The sequence below is a fragment of the Ranitomeya variabilis genome, chromosome 1 (genome assembly GCF_051348905.1).
Source record: "Ranitomeya variabilis isolate aRanVar5 chromosome 1, aRanVar5.hap1, whole genome shotgun sequence".
NCBI classification, from domain to species: Eukaryota; Metazoa; Chordata; class Amphibia; order Anura; family Dendrobatidae; genus Ranitomeya; species Ranitomeya variabilis.
Window position 1 is genome coordinate 911580816 of NC_135232.1, and position 15056 is coordinate 911595871.

At 47.9% G+C, this 15056-nt stretch overlaps 43 pseudogenes; all 43 read right to left on the minus strand.

Moving 5' to 3' along the window:
- Positions 1-107: 107 nt before the first annotated feature.
- Positions 108-281, minus strand: LOC143794926 (U2 spliceosomal RNA; annotated as a pseudogene).
- A 176-nt stretch (positions 282-457) lies between these two features.
- On the minus strand, positions 458-631 carry LOC143794234 (U2 spliceosomal RNA; annotated as a pseudogene).
- Positions 632-807: 176 nt separating this feature from the next.
- Positions 808-981, minus strand: LOC143797046 (U2 spliceosomal RNA; annotated as a pseudogene).
- A 176-nt stretch (positions 982-1157) lies between these two features.
- LOC143794927 (U2 spliceosomal RNA) lies at positions 1158-1331 on the minus strand (annotated as a pseudogene).
- A 176-nt stretch (positions 1332-1507) lies between these two features.
- Positions 1508-1681, minus strand: LOC143794235 (U2 spliceosomal RNA; annotated as a pseudogene).
- Positions 1682-1857: 176 nt separating this feature from the next.
- LOC143797047 (U2 spliceosomal RNA) lies at positions 1858-2031 on the minus strand (annotated as a pseudogene).
- A 176-nt stretch (positions 2032-2207) lies between these two features.
- On the minus strand, positions 2208-2381 carry LOC143795821 (U2 spliceosomal RNA; annotated as a pseudogene).
- Positions 2382-2557: 176 nt separating this feature from the next.
- On the minus strand, positions 2558-2731 carry LOC143795965 (U2 spliceosomal RNA; annotated as a pseudogene).
- Positions 2732-2929: 198 nt separating this feature from the next.
- Positions 2930-3081, minus strand: LOC143796589 (U2 spliceosomal RNA; annotated as a pseudogene).
- A 178-nt stretch (positions 3082-3259) lies between these two features.
- LOC143794872 (U2 spliceosomal RNA) lies at positions 3260-3431 on the minus strand (annotated as a pseudogene).
- Positions 3432-3607: 176 nt separating this feature from the next.
- LOC143796495 (U2 spliceosomal RNA) lies at positions 3608-3781 on the minus strand (annotated as a pseudogene).
- Positions 3782-3957: 176 nt separating this feature from the next.
- Positions 3958-4131, minus strand: LOC143794217 (U2 spliceosomal RNA; annotated as a pseudogene).
- Positions 4132-4307: 176 nt separating this feature from the next.
- On the minus strand, positions 4308-4481 carry LOC143794929 (U2 spliceosomal RNA; annotated as a pseudogene).
- A 176-nt stretch (positions 4482-4657) lies between these two features.
- Positions 4658-4831, minus strand: LOC143794236 (U2 spliceosomal RNA; annotated as a pseudogene).
- A 176-nt stretch (positions 4832-5007) lies between these two features.
- Positions 5008-5181, minus strand: LOC143797048 (U2 spliceosomal RNA; annotated as a pseudogene).
- Positions 5182-5357: 176 nt separating this feature from the next.
- Positions 5358-5531, minus strand: LOC143795822 (U2 spliceosomal RNA; annotated as a pseudogene).
- Positions 5532-5707: 176 nt separating this feature from the next.
- Positions 5708-5881, minus strand: LOC143795966 (U2 spliceosomal RNA; annotated as a pseudogene).
- Positions 5882-6079: 198 nt separating this feature from the next.
- Positions 6080-6231, minus strand: LOC143796591 (U2 spliceosomal RNA; annotated as a pseudogene).
- Positions 6232-6409: 178 nt separating this feature from the next.
- LOC143794873 (U2 spliceosomal RNA) lies at positions 6410-6581 on the minus strand (annotated as a pseudogene).
- A 176-nt stretch (positions 6582-6757) lies between these two features.
- Positions 6758-6931, minus strand: LOC143796496 (U2 spliceosomal RNA; annotated as a pseudogene).
- A 198-nt stretch (positions 6932-7129) lies between these two features.
- Positions 7130-7281, minus strand: LOC143794769 (U2 spliceosomal RNA; annotated as a pseudogene).
- A 176-nt stretch (positions 7282-7457) lies between these two features.
- LOC143794931 (U2 spliceosomal RNA) lies at positions 7458-7631 on the minus strand (annotated as a pseudogene).
- A 176-nt stretch (positions 7632-7807) lies between these two features.
- On the minus strand, positions 7808-7981 carry LOC143794237 (U2 spliceosomal RNA; annotated as a pseudogene).
- Positions 7982-8157: 176 nt separating this feature from the next.
- LOC143797049 (U2 spliceosomal RNA) lies at positions 8158-8331 on the minus strand (annotated as a pseudogene).
- Positions 8332-8507: 176 nt separating this feature from the next.
- LOC143795824 (U2 spliceosomal RNA) lies at positions 8508-8681 on the minus strand (annotated as a pseudogene).
- A 138-nt stretch (positions 8682-8819) lies between these two features.
- LOC143794603 (U2 spliceosomal RNA) lies at positions 8820-9031 on the minus strand (annotated as a pseudogene).
- Positions 9032-9228: 197 nt separating this feature from the next.
- Positions 9229-9380, minus strand: LOC143801601 (U2 spliceosomal RNA; annotated as a pseudogene).
- Positions 9381-9555: 175 nt separating this feature from the next.
- On the minus strand, positions 9556-9730 carry LOC143795550 (U2 spliceosomal RNA; annotated as a pseudogene).
- A 176-nt stretch (positions 9731-9906) lies between these two features.
- On the minus strand, positions 9907-10080 carry LOC143794932 (U2 spliceosomal RNA; annotated as a pseudogene).
- Positions 10081-10256: 176 nt separating this feature from the next.
- On the minus strand, positions 10257-10430 carry LOC143794933 (U2 spliceosomal RNA; annotated as a pseudogene).
- A 176-nt stretch (positions 10431-10606) lies between these two features.
- LOC143794934 (U2 spliceosomal RNA) lies at positions 10607-10780 on the minus strand (annotated as a pseudogene).
- A 175-nt stretch (positions 10781-10955) lies between these two features.
- Positions 10956-11129, minus strand: LOC143801400 (U2 spliceosomal RNA; annotated as a pseudogene).
- Positions 11130-11327: 198 nt separating this feature from the next.
- LOC143796178 (U2 spliceosomal RNA) lies at positions 11328-11479 on the minus strand (annotated as a pseudogene).
- A 176-nt stretch (positions 11480-11655) lies between these two features.
- On the minus strand, positions 11656-11829 carry LOC143796742 (U2 spliceosomal RNA; annotated as a pseudogene).
- A 176-nt stretch (positions 11830-12005) lies between these two features.
- LOC143795825 (U2 spliceosomal RNA) lies at positions 12006-12179 on the minus strand (annotated as a pseudogene).
- A 176-nt stretch (positions 12180-12355) lies between these two features.
- Positions 12356-12529, minus strand: LOC143794262 (U2 spliceosomal RNA; annotated as a pseudogene).
- A 176-nt stretch (positions 12530-12705) lies between these two features.
- LOC143794239 (U2 spliceosomal RNA) lies at positions 12706-12879 on the minus strand (annotated as a pseudogene).
- Positions 12880-13055: 176 nt separating this feature from the next.
- LOC143797050 (U2 spliceosomal RNA) lies at positions 13056-13229 on the minus strand (annotated as a pseudogene).
- Positions 13230-13405: 176 nt separating this feature from the next.
- On the minus strand, positions 13406-13579 carry LOC143796657 (U2 spliceosomal RNA; annotated as a pseudogene).
- Positions 13580-13755: 176 nt separating this feature from the next.
- LOC143795826 (U2 spliceosomal RNA) lies at positions 13756-13929 on the minus strand (annotated as a pseudogene).
- Positions 13930-14105: 176 nt separating this feature from the next.
- LOC143796908 (U2 spliceosomal RNA) lies at positions 14106-14279 on the minus strand (annotated as a pseudogene).
- A 198-nt stretch (positions 14280-14477) lies between these two features.
- LOC143796592 (U2 spliceosomal RNA) lies at positions 14478-14629 on the minus strand (annotated as a pseudogene).
- A 178-nt stretch (positions 14630-14807) lies between these two features.
- On the minus strand, positions 14808-14979 carry LOC143794874 (U2 spliceosomal RNA; annotated as a pseudogene).
- Positions 14980-15056: the final 77 nt, after the last annotated feature.

Sequence of the window (15056 nt, forward strand, 5' to 3'; positions counted from 1 at the left end):
AAAGATTGCCGCAGGGAAGACATTTCCAGAAACTCTGGATGCTCTGTTGATGACAGTTCTGCGGTGTGCATGTGTTCAAGCTGTGCGCAACGCGTTTTGAATCTGCATAACCACACCCTCCATCCCCGTGAAGGTTCCGTGTGACAAAGCAAGCTCCATTTCCAGCTCCCTGTTCCAAAAATCCATTTAATATATGGTCCCCAAATAGGGGACGTATCAGATATTAAACTAATAAGAACAGACACTACGCTTGATCTTGAGCCATTTGGCCGAGAAGAGATGATCAGAAATGGTTTGCCACTTGGGCCGCACCAAGGCCTACAACCGACACCCACTGTGGAGACGTAGCAAAAGATTGCCGCAGGGAAGACATTTCCAGAAACTCTGGATGATCTGTCGATGACAGTTCTGCGGTGTGCATGTGTTCAAGCTGTGCGAAACGCATTTTGAATCTGCATAACCACACCCTCCACCCCCGTGAAGGTTCCGTGCGACAAAGCAAGCTCCATTTCCAGCTCCCTGTTCCAAAAATCCATTTAATATATGGTCCCCAAATAGGGGACGTATCAGATATTAAACTAATAAGAACAGACACTACGCTTGATCTTGAGCCATTTGGCCGAGAAGAGATGATCAGAAATGGTTTGCCACTTGGGCCGCACCAAGGCCTACAACCGACACCCACTGTGGAGACGTAGCAAAAGATTGCCGCAGGGAAGACATTTCCAGAAACTCTGGATGCTCTGTCGATGACAGTTCTGCGGTGTGCATGTGTTCAAGCTGTGCGCAACGCGTTTTGAATCTGCATAACCACACCCTCCATCCCCGTGAAGGTTCCGTGTGACAAAGCAAGCTCCATTTCCAGCTCCCTGTTCCAAAAATCCATTTAATATATGGTCCCCAAATAGGGGACGTATCAGATATTAAACTAATAAGAACAGACACTACGCTTGATCTTGATCCATTTGGCCGAGAAGAGATGATCAGAAATGGTTTGCCACTTGGGCCGCACCAAGGCCTACAACCGACACCCACTGTTAAGACGTAGCAAAAGATTGCCGCAGGGAAGACATTTCCAGAAACTCTGGATGCTCTGTTGATGACAGTTCTGCGGTGTGCATGTGTTCAAGCTGTGCGCAACGCGTTTTGAATCTGCATAACCACACCCTCCATCCCCGTGAAGGTTCCGTGTGACAAAGCAAGCTCCATTTCCAGCTCCCTGTTCCAAAAATCCATTTAATATATGGTCCCCAAATAGGGGACGTATCAGATATTAAACTAATAAGAACAGACACTACGCTTGATCTTGAGCCATTTGGCCGAGAAGAGATGATCAGAAATGGTTTGCCACTTGGGCCGCACCAAGGCCTACAACCGACACCCACTGTGGAGACGTAGCAAAAGATTGCCGCAGGGAAGACATTTCCAGAAACTCTGGATGATCTGTCGATGACAGTTCTGCGGTGTGCATGTGTTCAAGCTGTGCGAAACGCATTTTGAATCTGCATAACCACACCCTCCACCCCCGTGAAGGTTCCGTGCGACAAAGCAAGCTCCATTTCCAGCTCCCTGTTCCAAAAATCCATTTAATATATGGTCCCCAAATAGGGGACGTATCAGATATTAAACTAATAAGAACAGACACTACGCTTGATCTTGAGCCATTTGGCCGAGAAGAGATGATCAGAAATGGTTTGCCACTTGGGCCGCACCAAGGCCTACAACCGACACCCACTGTGGAGACGTAGCAAAAGATTGCCGCAGGGAAGACATTTCCAGAAACTCTGGATGCTCTGTCGATGACAGTTCTGCGGTGTGCATGTGTTCAAGCTGTGCGCAACGCGTTTTGAATCTGCATAACCACACCCTCCATCCCCGTGAAGGTTCCGTGTGACAAAGCAAGCTCCATTTCCAGCTCCCTGTTCCAAAAATCCATTTAATATATGGTCCCCAAATAGGGGACGTATCAGATATTAAACTAATAAGAACAGACACTACGCTTGATCTTGATCCATTTGGCCGAGAAGAGATGATCAGAAATGGTTTGCCACTTGGGCCGCACCAAGGCCTACAACCGACACCCACTGTTAAGACGTAGCAAAAGATTGCGACAGGGAAGACATTTCCAGAAACTCTGGATGCTCTGTTGATGACAGTTCTGCGGTGTGCATGTGTTCAAGCTGTGCGCAACGCGTTTTGAATCTGCATAACCACACCCTCCATCCCCGTGAAGGTTCCGTGTGACAAAGCAAGCTCCATTTCCAGCTCCCTGTTCCAAAAATCCATTTAATATATGGTCCCCAAATAGGGGACGTATCAGATATTAAACTAATAAGAACAGACACTACGCTTGATCTTGAGCCATTTGGCAGAGAAGAGATGATCAGAAATGGTTTGCCACTTGGGCCGCACCAAGGCCTACAACCGACACCCACTGTGGAGACGTAGCAAAAGATTGCCGCAGGGAAGACATTTCCAGAAACTCTGGATGCTCTGTCGATGACAGTTCTGCGGTGTGCATGTGTTCAAGCTCTGAGCAACGCGTTTTGAATCTGCATAACCACACCCTCCATCCCCGTGAAGGTTCCGTGCGACAAAGCAAGCTCCATTTCCAGCTCCCTGTTCCAAAAATCCATTTAATATATGGTCCCCAAATAGGGGACGTATCAGATATTAAACTAATAAGGACAGACACTACACTTGATCTTGAGCCATTTGGCCGAGAAGAGTTGATCAGAAATGGTTTGCCACTTGGGCCGCACCAAGGCCTACAACCGACACCCACTGTGGAGACGTAGCAAAAGATTGCCGCAGGGAAGACATTTCCAGAAACTCTGGATGCTCTGTCGATGACAGTTCTGCGGTGTGCATGTGTTCAAGCTGTGCGCAACGCGTTTTGAATCTGCATAACCACACCCTCCATCCCCGTGAAGGTTCCGTGTGACAGATCAAGCTCCATTTCCAGCTCCCTGTTCCAAAAATCCATTTAATATATGGTCCCCAAATAGGGGACGTATCAGATATTAAACTAATAAGAACAGACACTACGCTTGATCTTGAGCCATTTGGCCGAGAAGAGATGATCAGAAATGGTTTGCCACTTGGGCCGCACCAAGGCCTACAACCGACATCCACTGTGGAGATGTAGCAAAAGATCGCCGCAGGGAAGACATTTCCAGAAACTCTGGATGCTCTATCGATGACAGTTCTGCGGTGTGCATGTGTTCAAGCTGTGCGCAACGCGTTTTGAATCTGCATAACCACACCCTCCATCCCCGTGAAGGTTGCGTGCGACAAAGCAAGCTCCATTTCCAGCTCCCTGTTCCAAAAATCCATTTAATATATGGTCCCCAAATAGGGGACGTATCAGGTATTAAACTAATAAGAACAGACACTACGCTTGATCTTGAGCCATTTGGCCGAGAAGAGATGATCAGAAATGGTTTGCCACTTGGGCCGCACCAAGGCCTACAACCGACACCAACTGTGGAGACGTAGCAAAAGATTGCCGCAGGGAAGACATTTCCAGAAACTCTGGATGCTCTGTCGACGACAGTTCTGCGGTGTGCATGTGTTCAAGCTGTGCGCAACGCATTTTGAATCTGCCTAACCACACCCTCCATCCCCGTGAAGGTTCCGTGTGACAAAGCAAGCTCCATTTCCAGCTCCCTGTTCCAAAAATCCATTTAATATATGGTCCCCAAATAGGGGACGCATCAGATATTAAACTAATAAGAACAGACACTACGCTTGATCTTGAGCCATTTGGCCGAGAAGAGATGATCAGAAATGGTTTGCCACTTGGGCCGCACCAAGGCCTACAACCGACATCCACTGTGGAGACGTAGCAAAAGATCGCCGCAGGGAAGACATTTCCAGAAACTCTGGATGCTCTATCGATGACAGTTCTGCAGTGTGCATGTGTTCAAGCTGTGCGCAACGAGTTTTGAATCTGCATAACCACACCCTCCATCCCCGTGAAGGTTCCGTGCGACAAAGCAAGCTCCATTTCCAGCTCCCTGTTCCAAAAATCCATTTAATATATGGTCCCCAAATAGGGGACGTATCAGATATTAAACTAATAAGAACAGACACTACACTTGATCTTGAGCCATTTGGCCGAGAAGAGTTGATCAGAAATGGTTTGCCACTTGGGCCGCACCAAGGCCTACAACCGACACCCACTGTGGAGACGTAGCAAAAGATTGCCGCAGGGAAGACATTTCCAGAAACTCTGGATGCTCTGTTGATGACAGTTCTGCGGTGTGCATGTGTTCAAGCTGTGCGCAACGCGTTTTGAATCTGCATAACCACACCCTCCATCCCCGTGAAGGTTCCGTGTGACAAAGCAAGCTCCATTTCCAGCTCCCTGTTCCAAAAATCCATTTAATATATGGTCCCCAAATAGGGGACGTATCAGATATTAAACTAATAAGAACAGACACTACGCTTGATCTTGAGCCATTTGGCCGAGAAGAGATGATCAGAAATGGTTTGCCACTTGGGCCGCACCAAGGCCTACAACCGACACCCACTGTGGAGACGTAGCAAAAGATTGCCGCAGGGAAGACATTTCCAGAAACTCTGGATGATCTGTCGATGACAGTTCTGCGGTGTGCATGTGTTCAAGCTGTGCGAAACGCATTTTGAATCTGCATAACCACACCCTCCACCCCCGTGAAGGTTCCGTGCGACAAAGCAAGCTCCATTTCCAGCTCCCTGTTCCAAAAATCCATTTAATATATGGTCCCCAAATAGGGGACGTATCAGATATTAAACTAATAAGAACAGACACTACGCTTGATCTTGAGCCATTTGGCCGAGAAGAGATGATCAGAAATGGTTTGCCACTTGGGCCGCACCAAGGCCTACAACCGACACCCACTGTGGAGACGTAGCAAAAGATTGCCGCAGGGAAGACATTTCCAGAAACTCTGGATGCTCTGTCGATGACAGTTCTGCGGTGTGCATGTGTTCAAGCTGTGCGCAACGCGTTTTGAATCTGCATAACCACACCCTCCATCCCCGTGAAGGTTCCGTGTGACAAAGCAAGCTCCATTTCCAGCTCCCTGTTCCAAAAATCCATTTAATATATGGTCCCCAAATAGGGGACGTATCAGATATTAAACTAATAAGAACAGACACTACGCTTGATCTTGATCCATTTGGCCGAGAAGAGATGATCAGAAATGGTTTGCCACTTGGGCCGCACCAAGGCCTACAACCGACACCCACTGTTAAGACGTAGCAAAAGATTGCGACAGGGAAGACATTTCCAGAAACTCTGGATGCTCTGTTGATGACAGTTCTGCGGTGTGCATGTGTTCAAGCTGTGCGCAACGCGTTTTGAATCTGCATAACCACACCCTCCATCCCCGTGAAGGTTCCGTGTGACAAAGCAAGCTCCATTTCCAGCTCCCTGTTCCAAAAATCCATTTAATATATGGTCCCCAAATAGGGGACGTATCAGATATTAAACTAATAAGAACAGACACTACGCTTGATCTTGAGCCATTTGGCAGAGAAGAGATGATCAGAAATGGTTTGCCACTTGGGCCGCACCAAGGCCTACAACCGACACCCACTGTGGAGACGTAGCAAAAGATTGCCGCAGGGAAGACATTTCCAGAAACTCTGGATGCTCTGTCGATGACAGTTCTGCGGTGTGCATGTGTTCAAGCTCTGAGCAACGCGTTTTGAATCTGCATAACCACACCCTCCATCCCCGTGAAGGTTCCGTGCGACAAAGCAAGCTCCATTTCCAGCTCCCTGTTCCAAAAATCCATTTAATATATGGTCCCCAAATAGGGGACGTATCAGATATTAAACTAATAAGGACAGACACTACACTTGATCTTGAGCCATTTGGCCGAGAAGAGTTGATCAGAAATGGTTTGCCACTTGGGCCGCACCAAGGCCTACAACCGACACCCACTGTGGAGACGTAGCAAAAGATTGCCGCAGGGAAGACATTTCCAGAAACTCTGGATGCTCTGTCGATGACAGTTCTGCGGTGTGCATGTGTTCAAGCTGTGCGCAACGCGTTTTGAATCTGCATAACCACACCCTCCATCCCCGTGAAGGTTCCGTGTGACAGATCAAGCTCCATTTCCAGCTCCCTGTTCCAAAAATCCATTTAATATATGGTCCCCAAATAGGGGACGTATCAGATATTAAACTAATAAGAACAGACACTACGCTTGATCTTGAGCCATTTGGCCGAGAAGAGATGATCAGAAATGGTTTGCCACTTGGGCCGCACCAAGGCCTACAACCGACATCCACTGTGGAGATGTAGCAAAAGATCGCCGCAGGGAAGACATTTCCAGAAACTCTGGATGCTCTATCGATGACAGTTCTGCGGTGTGCATGTGTTCAAGCTGTGCGCAACGCGTTTTGAATCTGCATAACCACACCCTCCATCCCCGTGAAGGTTGCGTGCGACAAAGCAAGCTCCATTTCCAGCTCCCTGTTCCAAAAATCCATTTAATATATGGTCCCCAAATAGGGGACGTATCAGGTATTAAACTAATAAGAACAGACACTACGCTTGATCTTGAGCCATTTGGCCGAGAAGAGATGATCAGAAATGGTTTGCCACTTGGGCCGCACCAAGGCCTACAACCGACACCAACTGTGGAGACGTAGCAAAAGATTGCCGCAGGGAAGACATTTCCAGAAACTCTGGATGCTCTGTCGACGACAGTTCTGCGGTGTGCATGTGTTCAAGCTGTGCGCAACGCATTTTGAATCTGCCTAACCACACCCTCCATCCCCGTGAAGGTTCCGTGTGACAAAGCAAGCTCCATTTCCAGCTCCCTGTTCCAAAAATCCATTTAATATATGGTCCCCAAATAGGGGACGCATCAGATATTAAACTAATAAGAACAGACACTACGCTTGATCTTGAGCCATTTGGCCGAGAAGAGATGATCAGAAATGGTTTGCCACTTGGGCCGCACCAAGGCCTACAACCGACATCCACTGTGGAGACGTAGCAAAAGATCGCCGCAGGGAAGACATTTCCAGAAACTCTGGATGCTCTATCGATGACAGTTCTGCGGTGTGCATGTGTTCAAGCTGTGCGCAACGCGTTTTGAATCTGCATAACCACACCCTGCATCCCCGTGAAGGTTCCGTGCGACAAAGCAAGCTCCATTTCCAGCTCCCTGTTCCAAAAATCCATTTAATATATGGTCCCCAAATAGGGGACGTATCAGATGTTAAACTAATAAGAACAGACACTACACTTGATCTTGAGCCATTTGGCCGAGAAGAGTTGATCAGAAATGGTTTGCCACTTGGGCCGCACCAAGGCCTACAACCGACACCCACTGTGGAGACGTAGCAAAAGATTGCCGCAGGGAAGACATTTCCAGAAACTCTGGATGCTCTGTTGATGACAGTTCTGCGGTGTGCATGTGTTCAAGCTGTGCGCAACGCGTTTTGAATCTGCATAACCACACCCTCCATCCCCGTGAAGGTTCCGTGTGACAAAGCAAGCTCCATTTCCAGCTCCCTGTTCCAAAAATCCATTTAATATATGGTCCCCAAATAGGGGACGTATCAGATATTAAACTAATAAGAACAGACACTACGCTTGATCTTGAGCCATTTGGCCGAGAAGAGATGATCAGAAATGGTTTGCCACTTGGGCCGCACCAAGGCCTACAACCGACACCCACTGTGGAGACGTAGCAAAAGATTGCCGCAGGGAAGACATTTCCAGAAACTCTGGATGATCTGTCGATGACAGTTCTGCGGTGTGCATGTGTTCAAGCTGTGCGAAACGCATTTTGAATCTGCATAACCACACCCTCCACCCCCGTGAAGGTTCCGTGCGACAAAGCAAGCTCCATTTCCAGCTCCCTGTTCCAAAAATCCATTTAATATATGGTCCCCAAATAGGGGACGTATCAGATATTAAACTAATAAGAACAGACACTACGCTTGATCTTGAGCCATTTGGCCGAGAAGAGATGATCAGAAATGGTTTGCCACTTGGGCCGCACCAAGGCCTACAACCGACACCCACTGTGGAGACGTAGCAAAAGATTGCCGCAGGGAAGACATTTCCAGAAACTCTGGATGCTCTGTCGATGACAGTTCTGCGGTGTGCATGTGTTCAAGCTGTGCGCAACGCGTTTTGAATCTGCATAACCACACCCTCCATCCCCGTGAAGGTTCCGTGTGACAAAGCAAGCTCCATTTCCAGCTCCCTGTTCCAAAAATCCATTTAATATATGGTCCCCAAATAGGGGACGTATCAGATATTAAACTAATAAGAACAGACACTACGCTTGATCTTGATCCATTTGGCCGAGAAGAGATGATCAGAAATGGTTTGCCACTTGGGCCGCACCAAGGCCTACAACCGACACCCACTGTTAAGACGTAGCAAAAGATTGCCGCAGGGAAGACATTTCCAGAAACTCTGGATGCTCTGTTGATGACAGTTCTGCGGTGTGCATGTGTTCAAGCTGTGCGCAACGCGTTTTGAATCTGCATAACCACACCCTCCATCCCCGTGAAGGTTCCGTGTGACAAAGCAAGCTCCATTTCCAGCTCCCTGTTCCAAAAATCCATTTAATATATGGTCCCCAAATAGGGGACGTATCAGATATTAAACTAATAAGAACAGACACTACGCTTGATCTTGAGCCATTTGGCAGAGAAGAGATGATCAGAAATGGTTTGCCACTTGGGCCGCACCAAGGCCTACAACCGACACCCACTGTGGAGACATAGCAAAAGATTGCCGCAGGGAAGACATTTCCAGAAACTCTGGATGATCTGTCGATGACAGTTCTGCGGTGTGCATGTGTTCAAGCTGTGTGAAACGCGTTTTGAATCTGCATAACCACACCCTCCACCCCCGTGATGGTTCCGTGCGACAAAGCAAGCTCCATTTCCAGCTCCCTGTTCCAAAAATCCATTTAATATATGGTCCCCAAATAGGGGACGTATCAGATATTAAACTAATAAGAACAGACACTACGCTTGATCTTGAGCCATTTGGCCGAGAAGAGATGATCAGAAATGGTTTGCCACTTGGGCTGCACCAAGGCCTACAACCGACATCCACTGTGAGACGTAGCAAAAGATTGCCGCAGGGAAGACATTTCCAGAAACTCTGGATGCTCTATCGATGACAGTTCTGCGGTGTGCATGTGTTCAAGCTGTGCGCAACGCGTTTTGAATCTGCATAACCACACCCTCCATCCCCGTGAAGGTTCCGTGCGACAAAGCAAGCTCCATTTCCAGCTGCCTGTTCCAAAAATCCATTTAATATATGGTCCCCAAATAGGGGACGTATCAGATATTAAACTAATAAGAACAGACACTACACTTGATCTTGAGCCATTTGGCCGAGAAGAGATGATCAGAAATGGTTTGCCACTTGGGCCGCACCAAGGCCTACAGCCGACACCCACTGTGGAGACGTAGCAAAAGATTGCCGCAGGGAAGACATTTCCAGAAACTCTGGATGATCTGTCGATGACAGTTCTGCGGTGTGCATGTGTTCAAGCTGTGCGCAACGCGTTTTGAATCTGCATAACCACACCCTCCACCCCCGTGATGGTTCCGTGCGACAAAGCAAGCTCCATTTCCAGCTCCCTGTTCCAAAAATCCATTTAATATATGGTCCCCAAATAGGGGACGTATCAGATATTAAACTAATAAGAACAGACACTACGCTTGATCTTGAGCCATTTGGCCGAGAAGAGATGATCAGAAATGATTTGCCACTTGGGCCGCACCAAGGCCTACAACCGACACCCACTGTGGAGACGTAGCAAAAGATTGCCGCAGGGAAGACATTTCCAGAAACTCTGGATGCTCTGTCGATGACAGTTCTGCGGTGTGCATGTGTTCAAGCTGTGCGCAACGCGTTTTGAATCTGCATAACCACACCCTCCATCCCCGTGAAGGTTCCGTGTGACAAAGCAAGCTCCATTTCCAGCTCCCTGTTCCAAAAATCCATTTAATATATGGTCCCCAAATAGGGGACGTATCAGATATTAAACTAATAAGAACAGACACTACGCTTGATCTTGAGCCATTTGGCCGAGAAGAGATGATCAGAAATGGTTTGCCACTTGGGCCGCACCAAGGCCTACAACCGACACCCACTGTGGAGACGTAGCAAAAGATTGCCGCAGGGAAGACATTTCCAGAAACTCTGGATGCTCTGTCGATGACAGTTCTGCGGTGTGCATGTGTTCAAGCTGTGCGCAACGCGTTTTGAATCTGCATAACCACACCCTCCATCCCCGTGAAGGTTCCGTGTGACAAAGCAAGCTCCATTTCCAGCTCCCTGTTCCAAAAATCCATTTAATATATGGTCCCCAAATAGGGGACGTATCAGATATTAAACTAATAAGAACAGACACTACGCTTGATCTTGAGCCATTTGGCCGAGAAGAGATGATCAGAAATGGTGTGCCACTTGGGCCGCACCAAGGCCTACAACCGACACCAACTGTGGAGACGTAGCAAAAGATTGCCGCAGGGAAGACATTTCCAGAAACTCTGGATGCTCTGTCGATGACAGTTCTGCGGTGTGCATGTGTTCAAGCTGTGCGCAACGCGTTTTGAATCTCCATAACCACACCCTCCATCCCCGTGAAGGTTCCGTGTGACAAAGCAAGCTCCATTTCCAGCTCCCTGTTCCAAAAATCCATTTAATATATGGTCCCCAAATAGGGGACGTATCAGATATTAAACTAATAAGAACAGACACTACGCTTGATCTTGAGCCATTTGGCCGAGAAGAGATGATCAGAAATGGTTTGCCACTTGGGCCGCACCAAGGCCTACAACCGACATCCACTGTGAGACGTAGCAAAAGATTGCCGCAGGGAAGACATTTCCAGAAACTCTGGATGCTCTATCGATGACAGTTCTGCGGTGTGCATGTGTTCAAGCTGTGCGCAACACGTTTTGAATCTGCATAACCACACCCTCCATCCCTGTGAAGGTTCCGTGCGACAAAGCAAGCTCCATTTCCAGCTCCCTGTTCCAAAAATCCATTTAATATATGGTCCCCAAATAGGGGACGTATCAGATATTAAACTAATAAGAACAGACACTACACTTGATCTTGAGCCATTTGGCCGAGAAGAGATGATCAGAAATGGTTTGCCACTTGGGCCGCACCAAGGCCTACAACCGACACCCACTGTGGAGACGTAGCAAAAGATTGCCGCAGGGAAGACATTTCCAGAAACTCTGGATGCTCTGTCGATGACAGTTCTGCGGTGTGCATGTGTTCAAGGTGTGCGCAACGCGTTTTGAATCTGCATAACCACACCCTTCATCCCCGTGAAGGTTCCATGTGACAAAGCAAGCTCCATTTCCAGCTCCCTGTTCCAAAAATCCATTTAATGTATGGTCCCCAAATAGGGGACGTATCAGATATTAAACTAATAAGAACAGACACTACGCTTGATCTTGAGCCATTTGGCCGAGAAGAGATGATCAGAAATGGTTTGCCACTTGGGCCGCACCAAGGCCTACAACCGACACCCACTGTGGAGACGTAGCAAAAGGTTGCCGCTGGGAAGACATTTCCAGAAACTCTGGATGCTCTGTCGATGACAGTTCTGCGGTGTGCATGTGTTCAAGCTGTGCGCAACGCATTTTGAATCTGCATAACCACACCCTCCATCCCCGTGAAGGTTCCGTGTGACAAAGCAAGCTCCATTTCCAGCTCCCTGTTCCAAAAATCCATTTAATATATGGTCCCCAAATAGGGGACGTATCAGATATTAAACTAATAAGAACAGACACTACGCTTTATCTTGAGCCATTTGGCCGAGAAGAGATGATCAGAAATGGTTTGCCACTTGGGCCGCACCAAGGCCTACAACCGACACCAACTGTGGAGACGTAGCAAAAGATTGCCGCAGGGAAGACATTTCCAGAAACTCTGGATGCTCTGTCGATGACAGTTCTGCGGTGTGCATGTGTTCAAGCTGTGCGCAACGCGTTTTGAATCTGCATAACCACACCCTCCATCCCCGTGAAGGTTCCGTGTGACAAAGCAAGCTCCATTTCCAGCTCCCTGTTCCAAAAATCCATTTAATATATGGTCCCCAAATAGGGGACGTATCAGATATTAAACTAATAAGAACAGACACTACGCTTGATCTTGAGCCATTTGGCAGAGAAGAGATGATCAGAAATGGTTTGCCACTTGGGCCGCACCAAGGCCTACAACCGACACCCACTGTGGAGACGTAGCAAAAGATTGCCGCAGGGAAGACATTTCCAGAAACTCTGGATGCTCTGTCGATGACAGTTCTGCGGTGTGCATGTGTTCAAGCTCTGAGCAACGCGTTTTGAATCTGCATAACCACACCCTCCACCCCCGTGAAGGTTCCGTGCGACAAAGCAAGCTCCATTTCCAGCTCCCTGTTCCAAAAATCCATTTAATATATGGTCCCCAAATAGGGGACGTATCAGATATTAAACTAATAAGAACAGACACTACGCTTGATCTTGAGCCATTTGGCCGAGAAGAGATGATCAGAAATGGTTTGCCACTTGGGCCGCACCAAGGCCTACAACCGACACCCACTGTGGAGACGTAGCAAAAGATTGCCGCAGGGAAGACATTTCCAGAAACTCTGGATGATCTGTCGATGACAGTTCTGCGGTGTGCATGTGTTCAAGCTGTGCGAAACGCATTTTGAATCTGCATAACCACACCCTCCACCCCCGTGAAGGTTCCGTGCGACAAAGCAAGCTCCATTTCCAGCTCCCTGTTCCAAAAATCCATTTAATATATGGTCCCCAAATAGGGGACGTATCAGATATTAAACTAATAAGAACAGACACTACGCTTGATCTTGAGCCATTTGGCCGAGAAGAGATGATCAGAAATGGTTTGCCACTTGGGCCGCACCAAGGCCTACAACCGACACCCACTGTGGAGACGTAGCAAAAGATTGCCGCAGGGAAGACATTTCCAGAAACTCTGGATGCTCTGTCGATGACAGTTCTGCGGTGTGCATGTGTTCAAGCTGTGCGCAACGCGTTTTGAATCTGCATAACCACACCCTCCATCCCCGTGAAGGTTCCGTGTGACAAAGCAAGCTCCATTTCCAGCTCCCTGTTCCAAAAATCCATTTAATATATGGTCCCCAAATAGGGGACGTATCAGATATTAAACTAATAAGAACAGACACTACGCTTGATCTTGATCCATTTGGCCGAGAAGAGATGATCAGAAATGGTTTGCCACTTGGGCCGCACCAAGGCCTACAACCGACACCCACTGTTAAGACGTAGCAAAAGATTGCCGCAGGGAAGACATTTCCAGAAACTCTGGATGCTCTGTTGATGACAGTTCTGCGGTGTGCATGTGTTCAAGCTGTGCGCAACGCGTTTTGAATCTGCATAACCACACCCTCCATCCCCGTGAAGGTTCCGTGTGACAAAGCAAGCTCCATTTCCAGCTCCCTGTTCCAAAAATCCATTTAATATATGGTCCCCAAATAGGGGACGTAACAGATATTAAACTAATAAGAACAGACACTACGCTTGATCTTGAGCCATTTGGCCGAGAAGAGATGATCAGAAATGGTTTGCCACTTGGGCCGCACCAAGGCCTACAACCGACACCCACTGTGGAGACGTAGCAAAAGATTGCCGCAGGGAAGACATTTCCAGAAACTCTGGATGCTCTGTCGATGACAGTTCTGCGGTGTGCATGTGTTCAAGCTGTGCGCAACGCGTTTTAAATCTGCATAACCACACCCTCCATCCCCGTGAAGGTTCCGTGTGACAAAGCAAGCTCCATTTCCAGCTCCCTGTTCCAAAAATCCATTTAATATATGGTCCCCAAATAGGGGACGTATCAGATATTAAACTAATAAGAACAGACACTACGCTTGATCTTGAGCCATTTGGCAGAGAAGAGATGATCAGAAATGGTTTGCCACTTGGGCCGCACCAAGGCCTACAACCGACACCCACTGTGGAGACGTAGCAAAAGATTGCCGCAGGGAAGACATTTCCAGAAACTCTGGATGCTCTGTCGATGACAGTTCTGCGGTGTGCATGTGTTCAAGCTCTGAGCAACGCGTTTTGAATCTGCATAACCACACCCTCCATCCCCGTGAAGGTTCCGTGCGACAAAGCAAGCTCCATTTCCAGCTCCCTGTTCCAAAAATCCATTTAATATATGGTCCCCAAATAGGGGACGTATCAGATATTAAACTAATAAGGACAGACACTACACTTGATCTTGAGCCATTTGGCCGAAAAGAGTTGATCAGAAATGGTTTGCCACTTGGGCCGCACCAAGGCCTACAACCGACACCCACTGTGGAGACGTAGCAAAAGATTGCCGCAGGGAAGACATTTCCAGAAACTCTGGATGCTCTGTCGATGACAGTTCTGCGGTGTGCATGTGTTCAAGCTGTGCGCAACGCGTTTTGAATCTGCATAACCACACCCTCCATCCCCGTGAAGGTTCCGTGTGACAGATCAAGCTCCATTTCCAGCTCCCTGTTCCAAAAATCCATTTAATATATGGTCCCCAAATAGGGGACGTATCAGATATTAAACTAATAAGAACAGACACTACGCTTGATCTTGAGCCATTTGGCCGAGAAGAGATGATCAGAAATGGTTTGCCACTTGGGCCGCACCAAGGCCTACAACCGACATCCACTGTGGAGATGTAGCAAAAGATCGCCGCAGGGAAGACATTTCCAGAAACTCTGGATGCTCTATCGATGACAGTTCTGCGGTGTGCATGTGTTCAAGCTGTGCGCAACGCGTTTTGAATCTGCATAACCACACCCTCCATCCCCGTGAAGGTTGCGTGCGACAAAGCAAGCTCCATTTCCAGCTCCCTGTTCCAAAAATCCATTTAATATATGGTCCCCAAATAGGGGACGTATCAGGTATTAAACTAATAAGAACAGACACTACGCTTGATCTTGAGCCATTTGGCCGAGAAGAGATGATCAGAAATGGTTTGCCACTTGGGCCGCACCAAGGCCTACAACCGACACCAACTGTGGAGACGTAGCAAAAGATTG